At 40.3% G+C, this 22,931-nt stretch overlaps 1 non-coding gene across 1 annotated transcript; it reads right to left on the reverse strand.

Annotated features, from left to right (window-relative positions):
* Positions 1-405: 405 nt before the first annotated feature.
* LOC150059234 (U6 spliceosomal RNA) lies at positions 406-512 on the reverse strand. The gene has a single exon (XR_016536726.1). It is a non-coding gene; the product is annotated as a U6 spliceosomal RNA (small nuclear RNA).
* Between the last annotated feature and the right edge of the window lie 22,419 nt (positions 513-22,931).

A 22,931-nucleotide genomic window follows, 5' to 3' on the forward strand; every position in this document is an offset into this window, starting at 1 on the left:
ATAAAAAAGACATATCAGAGGGACTCTTAGAAATAAGTGCCCCACGTTAAGTTAATAATGTGAAATGTTTTTAAGCAAAGAGAAATAATAACTACTTTAGTGGAGGCAAAAGAACTCTTAACATTTTCCATATATCTTTTATTGTAATTTTAATTGATAGAAGGGTTACATTATATTCACCAGATAGAAGGTGCATTACTCCACATGCATTGATACCTTTTCTCATGTCTTGGTCCCCATTTCCCTTCCCCCACCCCCACCCCTTATCTTGTTTTCCCCTCTTACCTATCCGATTTCAAATAACCAAAAAACACGTACATACAATATATCAGATAACAAGGTGAAATGCTGTAACAATATGAGATAACCAAGGGACAGCAAAAGAGCTGAGAGATAACATAGTACAAAAATATGGAACGCTTCACGAATTTGCGTGTCATCCTTGTGCAGGGGCCATGCTGATCTTCTCTGTATTGGTCCAATTTTAGTATATGTGCTGCCAAAGCAAGCACACTCATAACATTTTGACTCCATTTTGCTAAAGAAACTGCCAACTCTGTGGATGGACATGTGAATGAACAGGAAGACATGCTAATATGTCAGGCAGGTTGACTAGCCTCCTGGACATTTGTTTTTAAGAAGGGGAAGAGGCATATGTCAGAAGCCTGTGAAAAGTAACACAGTGCATCAGAGGAGCATGAATAGTCTAGCAGCCTCCCCTCTATCTTTGCTAAGAATGGTGTCCCTGTTCTACCATTCAGATCTCAGGACATTCCTCTTTAAGCTGTAGCTAAAAAACATATGAAATGTTCCAGGACAGCTCATGTACCCTGGGAACTCTTGTCTTACTTTTTTCTGTGTCCCTTGGGCCTGTGTGTCCATGTGTCTCTTTACCATGTTCCTGGGAACTTGCTGCCATAACTAGAAGATACATTTTGGGGAGAGTTGGAAGATTATTCCAAAGTAGGTAAGGGGTGGGGAGTAACAAGAATGAAAGGAACAGGAGATGCTGCTGGCAAGACCCTCTCCTCCATCATTCATGAGCCAAGAAGGGATTGTAAACTCTGAACCAGTTGATGTCATGATCATTGGTGAAAGTCTTTGGAATTCTGAATTCATACAGCATTTATCCACCTGTACTTGTTGTTCTGGTCGCCGGCCTGTGTTCTCTGGAAGCTTAGTTACTCTCTCCTTGGTGTCTTGCAACTTCCCTTACCCATCCATAGCCTATATCCAGTTTGATATTCTGGCAACAAATGACCACAAGGCTGTGCAGTCTCTAGTATCACTTGCTAATTGGAACCTTTTTAGTTTGATTTCACATCTAAGTTTTTTCTCATCTTATCATGATGCTTCTGTCTGGTGGTTCCTATGTTTCATTTATATCTGTCTCCTGACCCACAGTGGGCATTGAAGAGCTCATGAGTAAACTTCTTCTAACTGATTCTTGCTGGACACTGGGAACTGGTAGGAATGCTTTTTGCTCCAGAGCTTGGGAGGGTCGGTGGGAGGGAGAAAGATAGCAATCAAACTAGGAAAGTGGCAATGCATGGTGAGATCATGCTAGCTAAGACAGATTACTGGCATGAGAAAAGAGCCAACAACCAAAGCCACCAAGACTGTAGCCTACACACAGCCAAACTCCAAGAAATTCATTTTAGGTTAGTGAAAATTATGTACCATTATAATTTCATCTATGAATTCACTTCTCCAGAATGAAGGAGAATTGATGTTCTGAACATTTCTGGAAAATATTTTCTAACTTACTGTGGTTTCGTGTTCCCACTTACGTTTCCCTTACAATCTCCTAAACTGGACAGCATCTGGGAGATTCATCATATTGAAAGAAATAATTTGCCCCCATTTCAGGACTCGGAATCTCAATATATCAGGAACTTGCCAAACAAAACAATAATAACAAAAAACTACACACTTCAGAAGTGACAAAGCACAAGAACCATTTTACTTCAATTTTCATTTAAGAGGATGGTTAACTTTGCTGGAATCTACCAATTTACATGCTGCCACTTTTGTTAGTAGAGAAGATTTTGCATTTCACATCCAAATGATATTGTGGAGAAAAGTGCAGTAAACCATGGGCCAATGGTTTATTACACTGGCCACAATCAAGTCTGGCCAAGTACCTGTTTTGTAAATGAAGTTTTATTGAAAATCACCCACTGTTGTTAAGTTTAGACCCATGCTTTAATTTGCATTGTAAAGGTTGATTTTTGGAGATATGACTAATAACACCTGGTCCACTTAGAAAAAATGGGCTCACCTTTTGTCTTAGCATTCTGTCTAAACCACAGTTTTAATAGCTGCCAGACTGGGGAAATTACCTAATTTGACAAGACAGACACCCAAAAGGTAAATAGGCTGAGATACATGAATGACACAATTCAGAGTCCTCAGTGAAAGAATCATCTGATGTATTTGAGAAAAACCTGCTGTCACCAGAGATAACATAAAGTAGGGGAAAGCTGTAAAACAGAGAAAAAGCCCACAAAATATACACCCTAGAAACCCCTGTAAATCATGATACATTTTCTAGATATTGTGATTGTCCCAATCTTTCATGATGCAGGGAATATATCAGAAGTAAAATAAGTTCTAGGTGGCATCTCTATCTCTGCTTCCATATCTGATATCATCACAGACTTGAAGCACTGTCCATTCCATCCTACACAGTGGCATTTTTAATCCACCCCAGGCAGCCAAGAAACACTCTGGTGAGTGTTGAGGGAGAACCGGGTGTGTGCATGCAACCCTTGTGAGGACTGGCAAGTGAAGATCTGGCTGCAGGCCTCTAGCTCCTGAGTCCCATGCTAGAATTTCTGTGAACCTCAGAATGGTGCCAACACTGACCGATCTGAGCATGAAGAAGAAGGACGAAGCCACAAAGACCAGCTCCTTCCATGCCAGGTCTCATGTGATGATCAGGGGCTCCACTGACCGAGTACACAAGAAGCCTTTTTAGTTCCTATTTTCTGGGAATCCAGACTGAATAGAGGCTGTGGGACAGGAAATAGTTGATGTTGAAGGTTTAAAACATGGATTAGTTCGAAGGAGATTTGAATTCCTGTGCTTGAACTTGTAAACTATGTGATGTCGAGCTATGGACTGATACCCTGCACCTCTGTTTCTGTAAAAATGGAGATTATTAATCTGGTGGAATTACAATAGTGATCATTGAGATTGGTGAAAACAGCATACAGCCTGGCATCCAAACCAGTGGCTACTAATTGGGACAGATTTCATTGGACTTCCGCTACATTGTTGACCTGTTACTCTTGGTCCTCTTCTCAAAGGACAAAAGTTATGAAGTGTATTCAATCTGACTGAGCTTGGAACAGAGTAGCATCATATGCTGGCATTATGCAATCTGAGATTATGCCAGAGACGTCAGAGTCTCAGGAAGCCTCAGCAGTTTTCAAACAAGTGCACTGTCTGGCACAAAAAAAACAAGAAAAGGTTTCAATCCCTTGAGGGCGGATAAGAAAGCAACAGTGAAGAGAGAAGCTATTAATATTAATGTTCCAGGAAAAGGAGAAAAGTGAAAGGACATGAACACACAGAAAGAATGATTCCATATGGCTTTGGTGTGTTCATTTACACAGGATGGGAAAACAGCAGAGAGACTGGAGATAGCAAGGAAGAGCAGAGAGAGGGAGGAGGTGGAGGTAGCCCGGAAATCTCTGAGAAGTTACATGAGCTTCAGGGAATAGGTTCTGTCTGTACAAGTCAACCAGACACACTGCCATCTCTGAGTATCTGAGAGCAAGCCAGACTAGGCAAGGGAAGGAAAGGCCCTAGTGTCCTGTTTGTTTCAGCTCCTGGGTATAGGAAACATTCTATAAGGATTTATTATTGTGCTAACTCTAAGGGGTGCCAGCCACAATTGAAATTTCATCCAAGAGATTACCCCACAGATCTCTTCAAGTCAAACTCTTCAGTGTCTCCATGGTGGCCCAGCTGCCAAACATTTTGATTTCTCACATATACTGTGTGATGGTTAAGAGCCCAATCTGAAGTTGAGTTCAGATTACAATCCTACTGGCACTTCCATCTTGGTTTATTAGGTAGGGCAAAATTCAGTCTTTCTCAAAATTCAGATCTTTTCCAAGCAATTTAATCAGTAGTAAATCTGGGATGTAGTTTGTGAGAGTCCAGACCTACAAAATGGCTAGCTAGTTTTAGCTCTGGTAAGCTAAATCTTTCTCCCTTCTCCATACCAGGAGAGCAGAGAGTAAAGGGGAAAAGACACATTGCAAGTGGAAAAACCTCAGGCTAACATGCAGCTAGCATGAATGCTGTACTCTGTGTTGAAGGAAGCAAGATATCTTGTGACTACTACAGTCAAACTCCCACACCTCAGTCAGTCCATCTTCTTGAAGATAACCTTACTGTTGTTTCTAGCCTCACCCTCTCAGCGTGCTGCAAATGTCATCATGAGAGAATCTGCATATCCACTGGTTTGACCCGTGTAGAGAAACAATTCTGGACACTAATTTCTAAAATGCCTCAAGCGGAGTATCCATCATGAAGGATGGGATTGGATTCTATGGGCCTATCAGGCATATGGGGGCTAGAAACAGGCAGCCACAATAGATCTTAACCATAGAACACTGGTTTGGGGCTTGGGTAGCACTTAGTTCCTGTCGCTCCTTTTTACACTGAGTGGCAGAGTTCCTTTATGCTCAGTTGTGACAGATATGGAGCTGGATCACGGGGAAAGCGGGTGTGTTAGGCTGATGTGAGAGAGGTAAGAGGAGGCACTCCCTGCTGAGGTTTGATGCATGTGTTGGTAAGGGTTGCAGAGGGCGAAGTGGAGGGAAATACAGATTGACATTGGATTCGAAATGTGCAAAGAATGATTTCAGGTACAGAAAGACTGAAATGTCCTTTTAGTGAAATATGAGGTGCTAAAACCGAACATATAGTTTCAGTCCTTGACAGGAAGTCTTTGGTGCCAGTCCAGGCATTTACGATTGATGTTGCTATAGTAGGAGAGGCCATGTTCTAAAACAGGGTAGCGACATTCTTTCGAGCACCAGAAGTAAGATTACCTTAATAAGTTAGGAAACAGGATCGTTATTATCTATAATAATTATTGTATCCAACTCAGGGACAATCCCATATTACAAATCCTCATGTAGTTAACATATGCCTGCTGAATTTTTATTTTGAGCATTAAATTTCTGTCACTTAAATGCTCATCTGGCCTCTGCAGAGTTTTAATATAAAATGTCTTGGTATTTATTCAAACACCTGCAGTGACTCAGTACTTTTCCTGCATAAATCCAGTCTCAGCAGTAATGAGGTAAGATGTAATGTGTACTTTCAACCTCCTTCTTTCACCTGACCCTGCCCAAAGTAAACTTCCTTAGTGTGGGTTCTAGATTTAGATGGGAAATAGGTGGTATTATTATGGTTTAAATATGAAGAGCCACCCACAGGCTTATGCTTTGAACGCTAAGTCTCCAGCTGTTTTGAGAGGTACTGGGAACATTTGAAAGTAGGGCTTGGTTGGGAGAAGTCAGTCACCGGGGATGTGCTTTTGGAGATTATACCTGGTTGTTCTCTTTCCCTTTCTCTTTGCTTCCTGTCTGCCATGAGGTGAAGAACCCCCTCCCGTACCATGCTCTCCTTCCCCAATGGTCCGCCCATGCAGTTGAGCACAAGTAACCGAGGACCAATAAATGCTCCCCTCCCTTCAGTTGCTCTCTCAAGTATTTTGACCACAGTGTGTACAGAAATGTAGACTAGAGCAGGAAAGCTGTTTCTGTGACTAAACCTGATCACATCATCCTTAAGCTTTTGGAACTGGCATGTGGGAGGAGTTTAACAGACATTGAGGAAGCCTAAGATACTATAAACCGAGATCAGTGGACAGTTGTAGTGGAAGATCGGATGACATAAATGAAAATAGAGAGGGCCAGGTTTGTGTAGTTTCAAATAGGAATAAGGAATCCATTGTGAATTAAACAAGATGCAGTTGATGGCACATTGTGGCACAGAACGTGTCTCCATTTTGTCTGTTCTCTAAGAATTTGACAGACAAGGGAATTCGATGGAGGAAATTCAAGATTGACATGGTTATTACAGACCACTTCTAAGAATCATGAGCATGGTGCAGAACAGAAAGGCTTGAAAATTACAGTTTGGTCAGAAGAAGTGAAGTTGGGGCTACTAAGCCAGGTTTTCTGAAGAGATTAATGCCACTAGGGAGAAGCCTGTTACTTGGAATTGGGATGATGGGAAAAAATATCTTAAAGTCACCTCACTAATTGGCCTTACCCCATTTGTAGCAGGCTCAATAGTGTGAAAGATTAAGCATTTGAATGCTTTTCAGGCATTTAGAGCCTTCTGCGGCCATTGTGCGAGCAGGTCCAGGAACCAACTGAGCAGACAGTAGGCCAAGGCATCATCCACAAGCTGGTGGGATTTGGGGGCGGGTGAAGGGATCCTCAGAGACCATTACCTTCGAAGAAGTGTGCCCATGGCTACACAATGTCCAGAGACCCTAAAGACAGTCCTGAGAGTGATGTGTGAAGCTGTGAGAGTAAAGTTTAAACTGTCACAGACAACTCGAGAGTAGAAGATGCCAAGGACACAGGGTATCTGTGGAGCAAAGCTGTGATGAGAAGTAGAGACAGCCCCAGAGACAAGACTGTCACTTCAGGGATTCTCTGCACCCTTGTGACTCACGTAAGGCTACGTGTCCCAGACGCTACCGCTGCCCACAATGTGCAGGCTTTAATCTTTGCCCAGTCAGGCTTTGGCCTTGTTTTTGTCACAGGTCTAATTCTTTCTTTTCCCTTCATTCTTCTCTTTTGGAATTAAAATGATTACTCTGTACTACTGTGTCTCAGAATTATATAACTTTTTAGAGTTTTATGAGTTTACCTTGAGTCTCAAAACAGACATTGAAATGAGATTTTTTGAACAGTGCTGGGGACTCTTGAAGATCGAGTAAACCCATCTTGTATTAGGAGACAGCTATGATTCTTTGAGGTCAGGGAAACAAGTGTGAGACGTGGGGGAGGGGACAAAGAAATGCTTACACCTTGTTGGTGAGAATGGAAACCAGTAAATACAAAACCACCATGGAATCAGCATGGAGGTTGATCCAGAATTAAAATTAGACCCTTTATACCACTTTTCAGCATATACCTGGGGGAGTATAAATCAAAACACAAGAAGGACATTTGCATACTCATGTTTATTGAAGTACCAATCACAATAACCAAAGTGTAGACTCAGCTGAGATGCAGATAGCCTTGTTAAACCTACCAAACACATTTGGAAAAAAAAGGGTTAGGAAGGAGGAAAGAAATAGTAACACAGAGCAAATTTGTTTAAAGTTCATGTGTATACATGTGTGGAATTATCATAATTAAGCCTCTTTGTATCATCATCATCATCATCATCATCATCACCATCATCATTATTTTTTGCCTGTAATGGGGCTTGAACTTTGGGTAGAGGGTCAGTGTCTGAGCTCCTTTCACTCAAAGCTAGCACTCTATTGCTTGAGCCATGGCTCCACTTCCAGGTTTTTCTGTGATTAACTAGAAATAAGAATCTTACAGACTTTACTGCTTGGACTGGCTTTGACGTGCAATTGTCAGGTCTCAGCCTCCTGAGAAGCTTTGTATTATTTTTTTTAAAAAGGTCTGCACAGCTTATAACACTTTCATATGCAACAATGGGTTGTACCACATCCTATTTTATTCACTACATCCACCTTTTGCTTCTGGAAATTATTGAGGCCCTGTACACACACACACACACACACACACACACACACACACACACACACACACTGCTTCTGGTACTCATACTGGTGTACACGTAGCTGAGATCAGGATACAGAAGGTTGAATTACAGCCTAACACATTCTCTAGGCTTAAATTGGAGTACCACATGTACACAGCAGCATTATCATCTACCACCGCATCATCACAATCACAAAGATTGTTAGCGTCTTCATCTTACACCTTCTTTTGGACCAAAACCTGACTCTAACATCCTCCTTAACAGGATGAGCCTTCGTGGGCTGGTGGGGTATCTGCAGTGGTGCAGCACATTTCTAGCGTGTGTGAGGCTCTGTATTCAATATCTAGCACTGCCAAAGAAACAAAAAAAAAATGAGAACAGGGACAGAGTTAGAGCATGAGAGAAGAGGAGAGGCTCTGTTGGTTTTATTAGTTTCTCTCAGTTTCCTGTCCACAAGATGGAGGTAACACAAATCTTTCATTCCAGATAAATAGGGACTTTAAGGAATTATTCCTAGAGAGCTTTGCCAGTTGCTCAACATGTAGACAATATGCACAAGTTTATTACTGTTATTTTGATATAGTAACTGCAATGAACTGTGTGTTTTATATACACAGCCACAAAATAGTATTGTAAATTATGTGTTATGACAGGAGTGGGTGCTTTAAAATATGTATTTCATTGCTATAATAGATATATCTCATATTTCTGCTTTACAGAAGCTAGGAAGAGTGAATCTAATCCTTTTGGTACTGGAGGATTATGTTTCAAGTAGTCCTAAATCTTGCATGCTTGCAGTATCAGATTCAACAAACTAGCTTAGATAAGGAAGGTATGTATGCTTATTTGTGTCTCATTGGCCAAAGCTAGTCTCACTTCTAAGGAGAATTCCCAGATAATGTGCATGCATGCAATAATTGTAATGTATAATTATTTTCCAAGTAGGAAATAAAGGTATAGTTTTCCAGACATGATTTCTTAGCTACCATGTGGGATTTTAATTAAAATTAAAATTCACTCTTGATATATGCAATAAGATCAGATAATGTTATTCTTATCGCATATAATAATTCTACCTGTGAGTTTTAGGTTGGTTTTTAATTAGCTTCTATCATTCTCCATAAAGGATAGAGGATAGCCAACAACACAGTTCTTTTTTAAAAATCATAGAGAGCTCTTAAAGGACAAGGAAAATACACAAAAGTAATTGGCACAGCATTAATTAAATTTCTACCATACATTGCACACCTGATTCAATGTAGCGTACTTTTCTCTTACTTTCTCTTTACTTTCTAAATCTATGTCAAGGCTCATGATAAGGCTACATTTTCTCAATCAGAATCTTGTGATCAGAATTGTTTTCTTGATGATTCCATTCTTACTGCTGTGAGTTGGAATTTTAATTTAGCTTTGATTTTCACTTCTTGTTGTCTAATGATGTGGAGCATTTCATGTATTTATTACTCATTTTTAATTCTTTTACTGAGAACTCAGATTTATTTAACTGCTTATTAATTAGATTATCTGTTCTTTTGTTGTGTAATTTCATTAATACTTTGTGTATTCTGTATATTAATTCTTTATCTTGAGTAGCCAGATGACATTTTTCTCCCATTTCATGGTTCTGATATGTTTCTAATGCTGTGCAGAAACATTTTAGTTTGATATGATCCTATTTGTCAATTCTTATTCTTATTACCTAGGTAAGTACAATGCTATTCAGAATATACTTACTTGTCTATCTTCCAGAGTTTTCTCTATGTTTTTCAGTAGTAATTTCAGTTTCAATATTACATTAAGATGGTTGATCCATTTGGAGTTGTTTTTTTTTTTTATAAAATGAGAGATAGGCTCTAGTTTCCATATTGTGCATATTGATAGCTTGTTTTTCCAGCACCATTTGTTCAAAAGGCTGTCTTTTCTCCAATGTAGGTTATTGACTCCTGGGTTAGTATTTCTGGGTCTTCTATTTTGTTTCATTGGTCATAGTTCCTTTGTGCCAGTGGCATGCTGTTTTTGCTACTATGGCTCTGTAGTACAGTTTGAGGTAATGTTGTGATACCTACAATTTTCTGGGTTTTTGATTTGTTTTTGTTTTACTTACTTTTGCTATCCAGGGTATTTAAGCTCCCATGTGAACTTTAGAATCAATTTTTCTACTTCATTGAAGGATCATATTAAGATTTCATAGTTTTTTTTTATATCCATAGATGACTTTCAGACATTTTCACAAATGAACCCATGAACATGGGAGGTCTTTTCACCTTCTGGTATCTTGTTCAACTTCTTTATTTCAATTATATTATTCATTAGACAGTCTTTTAATTTCTTGACTAAGTTTGTACCTTGGTATTCTTTTGAAACTGTTGAGAATGAATTTGTTCTGATTTTTTTCTCATCCTGTTAATTGTTGGTATATAGAAAAGCTACTAATTTTTGTGTACGTATATTATATATTAGGTTACCCAAAGTGTTTATCATATTCAGGCATTTTTGTTGTCATTTAAATGCATAATTAAATCATCTGTCACTAGAGATAATATGACTATAATCTTTATGTAATCTTGTGTAATGAAAAATATATAGTGTTTACATTATGTTTTTTAGCATAATAAATACTTAACCTTTATTATAATGTAACTAAATGGGGAAATATAATGTAGTAATATGATATAATAAAAGAATAGAACTATAGTAAAGGCTATTAATAACTATAATAAAACCTAGCCTTTATTATACAAATATGTGTAATGTTATTCCTGTTTCTTAAGAGAGAGCGTGTGTGTTTATGTGTATGTGTTTCTGCCTGTCTGTCTCACTGTCTGCCTCCTCTTTTCTTGAACTCAGAGCCTGGGTGCTTTCGCTGAGACTTTTTTTTTTGCTCGAAGCTAGTGTTCCACTACTTGAAAGCCACAACTTCGCTTTCAGTTTTGTGGTTATTTGGAGATAAGAGTTTCATGGACTCCCCGTCCAGGCTGGCTTCAACCTGTGATCCTCAAATCTTCTCCTGAGTACCTAGGATGACAGATGTGAGCTACCAAAGCCTGGCCTGAACATTTTTAAAGTAATACTTCTTCTTTATTGAGGTAAGAGTATATGTTTTTTGCATTGTGTCAGTACAATGGAAATCTCTATCAATCTAGTCCTCAGTTTTCTCTCTGCAGTGGCTTTGATGTCTTATCACATATATCCTTAGGGCCCTCAATTGACACCCTAAATCCTAGGTACAGTTGTCTGTGATAGGACTCTGGATCAGAGAAAAAAATGTCTCGTTTCCTATTTACAGAGCCCATGTAAAACATGTGATTAATGTTGTTTCTATCCTACATTCTTATCTCTGGCCAACCACTGTGGCCATGAAGATGACTGGTTTGTGTGGGCAAACTAAAGCTATAGACTTAATTCTGTGACAGATATAGAATGACAAGTTATTGTGATTGACATTCTTTAATTCTTACTCAAAAGCTCATGGAGTAGTTATGCCTCCTAGTAAAAGAGATAAGGGAATAGTTAATTACCTGAAGAAGATAGAAGGAAGAGTAAGTCATTAGTTGTTGATACAGTCATTCAGTTGCTGATCCACAAACCTGTTGAAACATGAGGTCACCTTGTTGAGATTTTTAGATACCAGGAGAGCTACCCTACTGAAAACAGCTTAATTTTCTTTAACACAGAGAGTTGTGAACTAAATAACTATTGTTTTTACAGTAATTTGTTACTGGCAATAACGAACTAATACACATTCCAAGGAATAAGTACTTATCACATGGGCAGTAGAAATGTACTGACAAATTCCAGTGTATAATTTTAATTTTTAATATCACTGAAAACACACACAAATCTACACATATAGGCACATAACTATGTCTGTCTGACTATTGGTCTATCTATCTAGCTATTGTTGTTATTACAGCATAAGCTGACATTAAGAGCTAAGCTATCTAGGCTATGGAATAAAGTACAGAGAACCTTACAACTTGAAATATTAGCTGACACAATGTAACAAACACTTAGCACTGAAGGAAGAGAATAGACTTAGAAAGATGTGTACAGAAATTTTATTGCTGGGTAGCAGAAAGAGAAGTTTAGAGCCATAAGTTCTACTTGAATCGACACCTAGTACTGAAAAAAATAGACCAAGTTAAGATTGCTTTTATCACGGGCCCCTGCTAGTGTTGTGGAGATCTTGGTGACTTTTGAGTCCCAGCCATTACCTTGAACTTAACCTTGTGAATCACCGATGGAAGGTCAGTTAAACTACTCCAGCCTACTAGCCCATGGAAACTGAAATTTGAAAAAATGAATGTGGCTTTAAGATACTAATTCTGTGGCAATTGGTTATGCAGCTACAAAAAAAAACCAATACAGGGAAAGATGAGCTCAGGGTCAGCCATTGCTATTTCTGGATTAATCTGCAAATTCCTGGGGGAAAAGTGCTATACTTGGTTAACTTCTGGATACAGGCACTGCCAGTTGTTAGTCACGTGGCTGTGGATGATATATCACAGGCTCCTAAACTCCAAAATGAAGAAGCAGCTATCATGGGATCATGGGAACTGGACAAAATTAACTGTGACAGTCCATGTGCAATGCTCTCAGTAAACATTAGCTCTCACAAGCAGCTGACATTTTTATTGCATTTGCAATGGCTAACACCTTGCACAACTATATAAGCACTCAGTGTATATTTATGGAAAGTGAGAGCTGGATGATGGAATGAGTGATTTTAAGAATAGTAGAGAATTGGACAAATGCTGAATTGCTACCCAATAGACACAGTCCATATTTACTTTAAAAAACAAAACAAAACAAAACCTCACACCTCTAAAATGTGAGCCTGTCATCACCTATGAGACAAACAGCCAGACTAGGGCAGGGTTTATATAACACCTTCTTTTGCTCCCCAATAGCTGAGACAGTGTAAGACTTAGGTGCTCAGATGTGATGCCTGCTACAGAAATGATTTCTGAAGACTGCCAGGCTAGAGAGACACTTAGCATTTGTCTCTCCTTCCTTTCATTGTGATGGCTCTTGCTTTGCCCTCTTAGCATGCTGCTAGCTCCCTAGTTAACTAGAAACTCACAGTTTGTTTCTTTGCTGCATTTCCCCAGGCGCTGAGGCCTCAGGCTCCATGCAAGGATATGCTTGGCGAGCCGCAAGTATGAATTGGCTACATGAAATGTAATTGTCTCACCTTGGATTAGGGAGAGGAGCAGACACAGGAATAAATGTGCTTCTGATTAAACTCTGAGAAGGCAATCTAGATATGAATGAATGGAGTAGCATCTGTTTAATAAATATCCAGAACTGACGGACCCTGAACTTTCCTGGGGTCTGAAGTCATGTGAACTTAGCTTTTAAGGAGGTCCAGTGTTCCCTTATTCACAGCGAGGCTTCAGATACGGATTTAGGGTGATAGGAGGAGGCACATTTTATGGTCACGTGACCAAGGGTAGCATCCTGGCTCCTTCTCACCCTCTTCAGGTGCACTAGGTAAATCCCCAAACTATTTCATCACAACGTCATGATATAATGACACTTCAAAAACAGGATTATATGGAAGTGGAACTAAGAATGCTCTGAAGATTTTCACAGAGGGTTGATGGGTCCTGTCCATATTCTGGCAGTTGGATTGCTCAGTGATCCTTCACGTAATATAATTTTTTTCCCAAGGGATGACACAGATGTGTTATATACATCACTGCTTCGTTAAATGGCAAAAGAATTCAATACATATCATTGAAAATTAAGAAAAGTGAGGGAAGGGGCAGGTTGGAGATGGTAGGTGAGAATATGGAAAGGAGTGACATTGACCAAGACGCAGTCTGTCATGAACTGCTTTTTGACATTGTGTTCATATGCTGTTTTGTTCCATGGCAACTCCTTTGTGTAACTACTTAGAGATAATTTTTCAAAGGGAGAAAGTTCACTGTACTGCTTGACAGCTGCATACTTGCAGTACCTTCCCAGCCTCTCCTGTGAGCCCCAGGGAGATAGAAAAAGAACTTGTTTAGAAGACCAGAGCAGATATATGGCAGCAAGAAGGCTATGGGAGGTAGAGCTGAGACTGTGCACTTTCCTGTTGCATTGTTCGTTACTGATTCTCTAACCTTTTGGCTTAAGTTTCCTCAGTTTGCTCCAATGTCTAAGATACTTCCGCAGTGTCTAAGATACTAACCCTGGTCTAAGTACGCCCAGGCTCTTGTTTTCCCAGAATCGAATGCATCACCTTCTCACGAGCAATCTAGAGTTATGAAAATGCCAGACATAGTGCCTTGTATCAGCACTGGAAGCAGGTAGGATTTTCCAAGACAACTGTATTGCTTGCTAGCTCCATTGCTGAATACCAACTCCTGCTGCTGTTTAGCTCAAGCAGGTATTTAAAAAGCACTCAGAGAGATACTTAGATGCAGGACATTTCAACTATATATATATATATACACATACATATATATATATTTCTGCCATTGCTATGCTGACTTTAAAGTACATCAAAGTGTACTCCCACTGTGATGTCTGGTGAAAGAGAAACAGGTAAGCGCCCCTGGGTCTCAGAGAGTAGGGCCTAATGGCTCGTGTATTTGCTGCTCTCCAGCTGGTTTGTGAATACGACAGTCAGCCTCAGCTCTTTACATGGTATTTATCACTACAATTAGGAACTGAAACATTTGAAGTGGTATGGGCTTAGAAGCTACCTCAAGGTGGTTGTGTATGGGTGTGGGTGTGTCATTTAGGTGAGGGGGAGTGGTGCCTCTGTGATGCTGACAATAATATTCCCAAGAGACAGGAGCTGGCAATCTTGCAATGTCTTTTTCTTATTCACTGTCCAGTAGGCACAGAGGTGCAGTTCTCCATGGAGGTGACAGAGTCCATGGATTGCTCACTGCTAGCCTTCCTCATGTTTGCACCTGCTTCTTAATCCTCTCTGCATTTCGATGCGGTAAGAAGGAGTATTATTCTCATTTTATTTAAATGAGTATTGTGAGACAGGAATTCCATCGTGCGATACAGAGAAGTCGCATTTTGAGAGGTTGAATGGGGAGTCATTATTAGACAGCAGGCAACCACCAGCAGACCCCTGTCCCCCAAACCTTGCAGCCTCAGATATGCTTGATACTATTAGGAAATGGATCCACCAAGAGTAGTAAAGAAAGAGCAGCAAAACAATCTCAGGAAACCAGATCAACTCTAATGGAGTGTGAATGGTGACAGGAGACAGGAGGCATGGCGCCCCCCAAGGGCAGCTGAGGTGCTGGGGACTAAATAAGGTGATGATCAGGGGGCAGGGTCACTGGGAGCTTGAGAGTTCAGTCTCACTGGCAAGTCTAGTCACGGATTGTCCAAGTCCCCACCCATCTGCTCCTGGTTCAGGAGCCTAACACTTTGGGATGAGGGGGGATGGAGGAAGTGGGTTTCACCTCTCAGAGTTTTCAGAAAGTCCTCATCATCCACCAAGATGCCAAGAGGATGCCAGTTAGACTCAGTATTCATAGTTCACTTACAATTGTCTGAGGGAACATGACATTTTCTTTGTGGTGTAAGGGATTTCATGAAGACTGGATATGACCAAAGGCTGGATTTTAGGAAGAATAATGTTTAGTGACAATTGAATAACCATATGCTGAAATGCTGAAGAGATCAGGACAACTTCAGGAGAAAGGAGTGATCATATCAGTAAAACATAGGAGGAAACGCAAATAAAAGTGTTGTCTAATAATACAGTTTTTAAGGGGAGAGAAATACATTCAATAAAAAGCCTCCTGTATCTGGAGCCCTGGAATCCTGTCCTAGTTCTAGCCATAGCTATAAGTCAGATCATTTCTTTTTAATCTAACCACGTTTATCTGTTCTGTGGGTAGAAATTACCTGTACAGTCTTCTTGCCTGGGAATGAGGGACTATCTTTAACCTAATCAAGTGACACAACACATAAGTATTACAAAACCCAGAAAGAGCCACCCAATTCACATAGCTCCTTAGCTTTAGTAGCTCATTGGCCTTTTACTGCCTGTCCCAAGTTCACCATTCATGGTCTCTCAGAGCCCTGCAACCTTCAGAGTATAGACAGGTGGATGAAAACTGTAGAACTGCTGTTTGTTCAGTGTACACTACCCTCAAAGATGGGTCAACTATACTAAATGTGTGTGTGTTTGCATGTGTGCATGCTTGTGTGTATGTGCTCAGGTGTTTGTGTGTGTCGTAACAAGAGAAATGGTGTAGTAATTTTTACCAAGTGATACCCATTCAGAGTCGCTGGCTTTAGATTTCCTGTGTATTCCCTGAGTCTTACACTTCCCTCTTTCTTACACCTAAGATAGTGAAGCTCTGGGAAGAGTCATTCTAGGAGTGTTTTCTGTTCTTATCCCCATCACTTATATCTCTTGCCTTGAGAAAGTTGATCTCCATGAAGTATGAGAGGAGACTTTTTCTCTCCCTCTTCCTCGATTCTGATTTGTACCAGCAACCCTCAGTTTTCCTTGGTTTAGAGCACTTTGCTTCAGTCTCTTCATTGGTCCCTGGTGATTTCACTGTGTGACTCTAGCTTCTCACATGGGAACAGCCTTCTTTGGACGAAGGTACTCTCTAATTCAGCATGGTCTCACTTTAAATATATCAGCAAAGGTGTGATTTCTAAACAAAGGACCTCATGAGATTCTGGTTAGTCATGAATTTGAGAGGAACATTATTCAATCCAACTTACTGGATTTGATCCAATTGATTTATTTATCTCCTTCCATGGGACTAATCAATGCAAGTATGAAACCATATGTTGTTGCAGCAACTGCCAGGAAATGTTCTTTTTTGCATCCCTTAAATGGGAATTTTTAGTGCCTTCCTCTCAGACTTATTATTAGGATTTATAATTAATATTGGTTTTCATTTTCTCTTTTTCCTTTCTGATTCCCATGAAAGTGCCATGAACAAAAACCATTAAAAACTATCATGAACGCAGATAAAGGGATTAATATATGTAGTTGTTTCATTTTGTTTTAAATGCAATTATGTAATGTCGAGTCTAATACTGTCACTCAACCCAAACCAACGTTCTCAAACACTACATGAACTGTGACCCATTTTCTTTCTGGCCTGTCTTTATATACCTTTCTACATGCTTGGCAAATGACACTATCACAAGCAGACTGAAAGGAGCCCAAATGGTACTGGGTCTGCCGCTCCATTCATTGTGGTGGTTAAAGCATGTGTCTATCTCTTTGTAAGAATAACTCACTGGCTATAACTTACACCCCAAACCCTATATATCCATAAATAACCCCTGGCAGTTTCATTACAGCTTGGGGTACCATGGCCAACACTGGTAGCTAACTTAACTCCAATCAATCTTCTTAATGTGTTTGCTGGTTTGGTTTCATTAGGAGGCAGGGCCATTACTCAGCCTGTGCCGGCTCAACCACCATGTTGATTTGTGTCTCTGTATTGTGTGAATGAATATGCATCCTGGAAGACCCGAGGCTTCTTCAGATCTGCCCAGTGCTCCCTGTTTATTGCTGTGTGGGAGAATACATGTTACTTATTATTATGGGGACATTAGAGAGTCAAATCTGAGGAGAGACTTCTATTGGGGCCAGTGAGTATGTATTTATGAATTTGGGGAGGATGTGAATTATATTGGCAGGCTTTTCTTCAGCTAATACCGGTTCAAAGCGCACATGATGACATTAAGTTCTCCATCTCGGTATCTCCTTATTCCCACCAGCTGCCTTGCTTTTTAGGCTTTGCTTAGCTCTTATTTATGTCTCCATATTTAGCCAAGAACTTGCCAATTTGATTGAAACCAGAAAAGAGAATTTATCTTAGACCTCTGGTCAAACTAAAGAGAAATCAGTGTCCCCCTTACATTTCCTATGTGGGTTTGGAGAAAAATACTCAGGTACTGGAGAGAGCAGGGAGCAAAGAAACAAAACATTTCTCTGACATGGAGCCCAGGGAAACCACTTCATCTTGCTCAGAAAAATCCCTGTGGTGTGTTCACTTCTGCCACCTCCACCTTACCCCCACACACCATTCTCTTATGAAAATACAGAGAGGGAAAAATTGATATCTAAGGCAAAGCTCACACACCAAGCCATTTTTGGTTGCATAGCAAGGCTTTGTTTAGCAGATCCTAATGGTTCACTTTAACCTTGTCAGGGTCTCGGCGGCCATGTTTTTATGGTTGACTTACTCATGAATAATTCCTGCAACAAATTAGGCTGTAATCTTAGTTATGCATATTTTTTGCCTCTCTCTATTATTCCTAAGCCTTATTGGGCCTTTGACCTCACAGGCCACAAGAGGCCGCTCAGTGGTGACTGCTGCTGCTGCTGCTGCTCCTTCTTTTTTTTTTCTTTTTTCTTCTCCTTTCTCTCCTCTTCTTTCTCCTCTAACTTCCCCCCTTTTTCCTCCGCCTCCTCCTCCTTCTTTTTCTCCTCCTCCTCCTCTTCCCTTTCCTCCTCATCTGTGTGCTTACATTAGATGTCAATAGTGGACTTAAAATGGATTGAACTAGGACTTGTTTGATATATAATTGAATGGTGGATGGAACTTATCTTCCTAACTGCATCCCTTCTATACATCCTTTCCTTTGACTTGTAACAGCCATAACCTTGCCTTTACCAACTTCTCCTGATTTTCATGCACTTAACGCCATCTGTTTGGTTCATAGCTCTCTCTTGTTGATACTTGTCCTTGTTCCCATCACATGCAGACTATTTGTTTACATCATGATATAAGTGAAAAAAATAACACAACAAACAGCAACAAAAGCCTCTCCTGTCTTTATGCTTTCCAAACAAACTGTGTGTGTGTGTGTGTGTGTGTGTGTGTGTGTGTGTGTGTGTGTGTGTGTGCTATAGTCCTATGGATTATTCCTCAGCATTATGGTGGGGAAATAAAATCAAATCTCTGGTAAGGGAGTAACAGCAGGACAAATATGTCAGTACTGTTGCTTTACATGTACAGGAAAAAGCAGTAACTTTATTTTATTGTATGAATTATGAAATATAAAAGAGGCTTGAGGAAACAGCACTGTTTCTCAAGTGGTAGAGTGACAGCCCAGGCTCAGAGTTCAAGCCCCATGACTGACAAAGAAAAAAAAAAGCATTAAAAAAAGGCTTGACAAAACTTGGACAGGACTCTAATAAATGCCATTTTCTGTATCACGTTACAAATTATTCAATACCGATATGATTTTTTTAGTCACCCTATTCTCTTTTCTTTATTGTCAGGATAATGTATAGGGGGTTACAGTTACATTCATCAGGTAGTAAGCGCAATACTTCTCACATATTGATACCTCTTCTCATATTTTTATCCCCATTTCCCTGCCCCCACCCCTCCCAATCAAATTGTTGCCCTCCTTCCCTTTATTATTTCAAACAAATAAACATATATACAATATGTGAGGTAACAAAGTCAGATACAGTAACAATATGAGATTAACCAAAGGGCAACAAAAGAGAAGAGAAATAACATAAGAACAACAATCACACAAGCTAAAGCTCTTGTTTTCATATCCTAGAGATCCTTTCATTTAGTCTCATTTTATATAACAATATGTACCTAGGTTTTGAGCTACTGTAATTCTCTGCTAGGAAAGTCCTAGATATGTACTAATTATTCAAATGAGGGAAGCCATTGAGCCTATGTTCCTTTGGGTCTCGCTTACTTCACTTAATATGATTTTTTTTGCAAGTCTTTCCATTTCCTTACAAATGAGGCAATGTCATTCTTTCTGATGGCTGCATAGAATTCCATTGTTCTTAAGTACTACCTCTTCTTGATCCAATCATCTGCTGAGGGGCATCTGGATTGGTTCCATATCTTTGCTATGGTAAATAGTGCTGCAGTGAACATCACTGTGCTAGTGGCTTGAATATGTCCTTGTTTCTGGACGATTGGGTAAATGCCAAGTAGTGGAATTGCTGGGTCACAGGGGAGTTCTATGTTTAGTCTTTTGAGGAACTGCCATACTGCTTTCTTTCCATTGTGGTTGAACGAGTTTACACTCCCACCAACAGTGTAGTAGTGATCCCTCTTGGCCACATCCCTGCCAGAATCTGTTGTTAGTAGATTCCTTCATCATGGCCATTCTAACTGGAGTGAGGTAGAATCTCTGAGGTGTTTTGATTTGCATTTCGTTTATTCAATGCCAATATGATTTGAAGACAGTTGAGAGCATGGGAGGAACAGTTATCTCCCCTGGTCTAGTAATGAGGATATTCTGAAGAGAAGACCAGCATTAAGGAAGAGACTTGTGAGAATTTTATTTCATGTAAAGTTCTACCTGTCTAAAGCCTAAAGTGTTCTCCATAGCCTATTTGTAGTACAATCCTGGTAACATTTTATTAACATTACATTGTGATGCTTAAGCCTAGAGTGACAGAAGGGGTGTAAATTGAGGCACTGAATATAATTGTGTCATCAGGGCATGAAAAGGTCTCTAGTACATTCTTAGAAGCGAGCATAATGTCAAATGCAAGAAGAGACATGGCTTCCTTTTGGCTCCTTTCTGGTCTTGAGCAGGTACACGTGACTGGCCAAGTGTCAGTCACGTCTCTAGCACTGGTTCTACGGGAGGACAAGACATTTAGTTGGCACTTCCAGGGCTCCAGGCATTCACAAGCCATGAAAGACAGGATATATGAGCCTCTGGGGGGACCTGGGGAGCTTTGCCCATATCCTCTTTTGGAGCTGGCATATTCCCTCTCCAGCTCAGGATTTTCTGGTCCAAGGCTCACATCTGTGTCCCTCTCTAGAAACTATTTCTGTCTAGTGTGAACTGACTCATCTAAGGTCATGTGGACTTCTCAGGCACAATCTTTAGGACCTGACTAATCTGCTGAGGCTAAGCCCTGGTGGCTGCCCTCAGATCTAATCCTCCCTCTGAAGTTTATCCTGATTCTCAGACTCCCTCTGGGAAAAGCCAGAGTCTCTGCTGCAGTGGGACAAGTCACAAAGAAATACAATGTATTTTGTATACACCCAAACATGGAATAAAATGATAAATGCATGCATGTGAAAGGCAGAAAGAGGCACAACTTTCAAGAGATAAAACAAAAGAATAATGAGATAGGATCAGAAGTATGTAGCATCCTTAATTGCATTTTTGATTGTCCATAAAAATCAACATGACATATCTGATTTCATAATGCCAGATGTTAAGAAGACGTGTGCTGTCTCAATTAATTCCAATCTTGGCCTTGGTGTTTGAAATACGATAAAGTATAAATGGATTATGTTTGGGTCTGACACAATCCGCAGGTGACAGCATCTAGAGACAGCATTCCATCAGTGACTGCCCTTGAGCCCGTCTTTGTGTAACTAGTTCTTCATGCATCATCTGGCATCATCACAACTTGTTTCTTTTCTTTTCAATCCCAAGGGGGTCAACTGATAAATACTGTTTGCATCAGAGGTGTTATATTATTACTCATTTAAATATTAAATGGAACAATGAAGAGAAAATGTTTACTAGAAGTTTTCGTGTAGCAAAAACCTGTTCAGCAAATTCTGAAGTCTGGGGGAAGGCGAGACTTGACCACAAAGAGATGTTATATTTCCCGGGTGAAGAGTCTTTCAATGGAAAGCTTCTACTGGGACACCTTAGCATTGTAAATGATTGTACATGGCCATTTTCTTGGTATTCTCTCTCTAATCTCTCCTTCCACTAGTCCCTTCAGCTGTCCTTTTAGAATCCAACTCATCTTTTACTCTGAATTTAGCTTCCTGCTTACTAACTTGTTTTTTTTTGTTGTTGTTGTTGTTTTTTTTTTTGGTGATATTAGGGCTTGAACTTAAGGCCTTGTCTTGTAGACAATAAACAAGTACTGTACCACTCAAGTCATAACTTCAGCTCATCCACTTTTTCTGTGCTTTAGGATAGGGCCTTATATTTCTGCCTGGGCTTATTTTCCTACCAGTTCTTGTAGCAGCTATGATTATAGGCATTTGCTACCATGCCAAATTTATTTGTTGAAAATTGAGTTTTGCTAAATTTTTGCTCAAGATGGCCTTGAACCGTGATCCTTCAGGTCTCTACCTCCCTAGAAGCTGTGCTTATGGGTGTGAACCACTGCTCCTGGCCCTCAATTCTTACATTTTGTGAGGGCCTGTTCCCCAGTCATGGGATTTTAGACCTCGCCTGCCCTGCATTCCTGGTAGAGGGAATTCCCATTGTTATATTGTAACAGAGACTCTTCATGCACACATGGATTACACCTGGTTTATGTCATCATCTCCAGCCCCTGGCACAGAACTGCTGTTCAGGAGGCCAACTTTTTCCTAAGTGCTCAGAAATCCCAACAAGGGAATCTCTTTCTATCAGTGGTAAGGCCAGTGGAAGCTCACCTAGGTTGATCCTTGCCCTCCATTACAAGAGCTCCAATGGTGGAATGACGCTATCCTCATGGTATGAAGGGGATGGCCTCTAACACTAGAAATGATTGTGGCTCCTCCGTATACAAATTTGTTTGCAGACCACCCTGACCGTATACCCTAGAAGGTACTTCATAGCTTCTGGAGATCATACCAACTGTGTCTCTGGAGATACAGACTTAGAACATTTAGGAAAATGACAAGAGTTAGGACTCTTTCAAAAATGTGAAGGGAAGAAAACCTACTTCTGCAGTAACTGCGGAATCTAGCCATACCTATGGCCCAATTTGTTTATGATAGCAACTCCCTAGGCAGGCAGGACCTCCCACAGTGTGATCCAGGGAAAGGCACTGGGGCCTGGCTAGGGTCTCCTACCTGGGAAGGGGAGGGTATTGGTCTTCATCTAACTCAGTCTCATCCTTTTTCACTCTTCTATTTCTAGAGAGACATCTTGTCAAATTCCACTCCAGTCACTTGATTAAATCTCTGGAAACTTCCCCTCGACTTTTATGATCTGAGCCAAGATGACAAATGACTAGAGGGGAATAGGAAATCATCTTTTAATCATTTCCAAGGTCTTAAGAGCACACAAATGACTTCCTTCCTGGGTGGGGGAGGGGCACCTCGGCTAGAGGGCAAGTGAAGAATCTGGCTGAATAACACCAATACCAGTACCAATACCAATAAAGCAGAGAGCATGCGAGAAGGCTGGGAGAGCTTGACACAGTCAAAAGTTCATGTACAATGAGGGACATTAATATTGCACGCTAAATTTCT

The sequence above is a fragment of the Megascapheus bottae genome, chromosome 9 (assembly GCF_031878675.1).
Source record: "Megascapheus bottae isolate mThoBot1 chromosome 9, mThoBot2.hap1, whole genome shotgun sequence".
Classification (NCBI taxonomy): domain Eukaryota; kingdom Metazoa; phylum Chordata; class Mammalia; order Rodentia; family Geomyidae; genus Megascapheus; species Megascapheus bottae.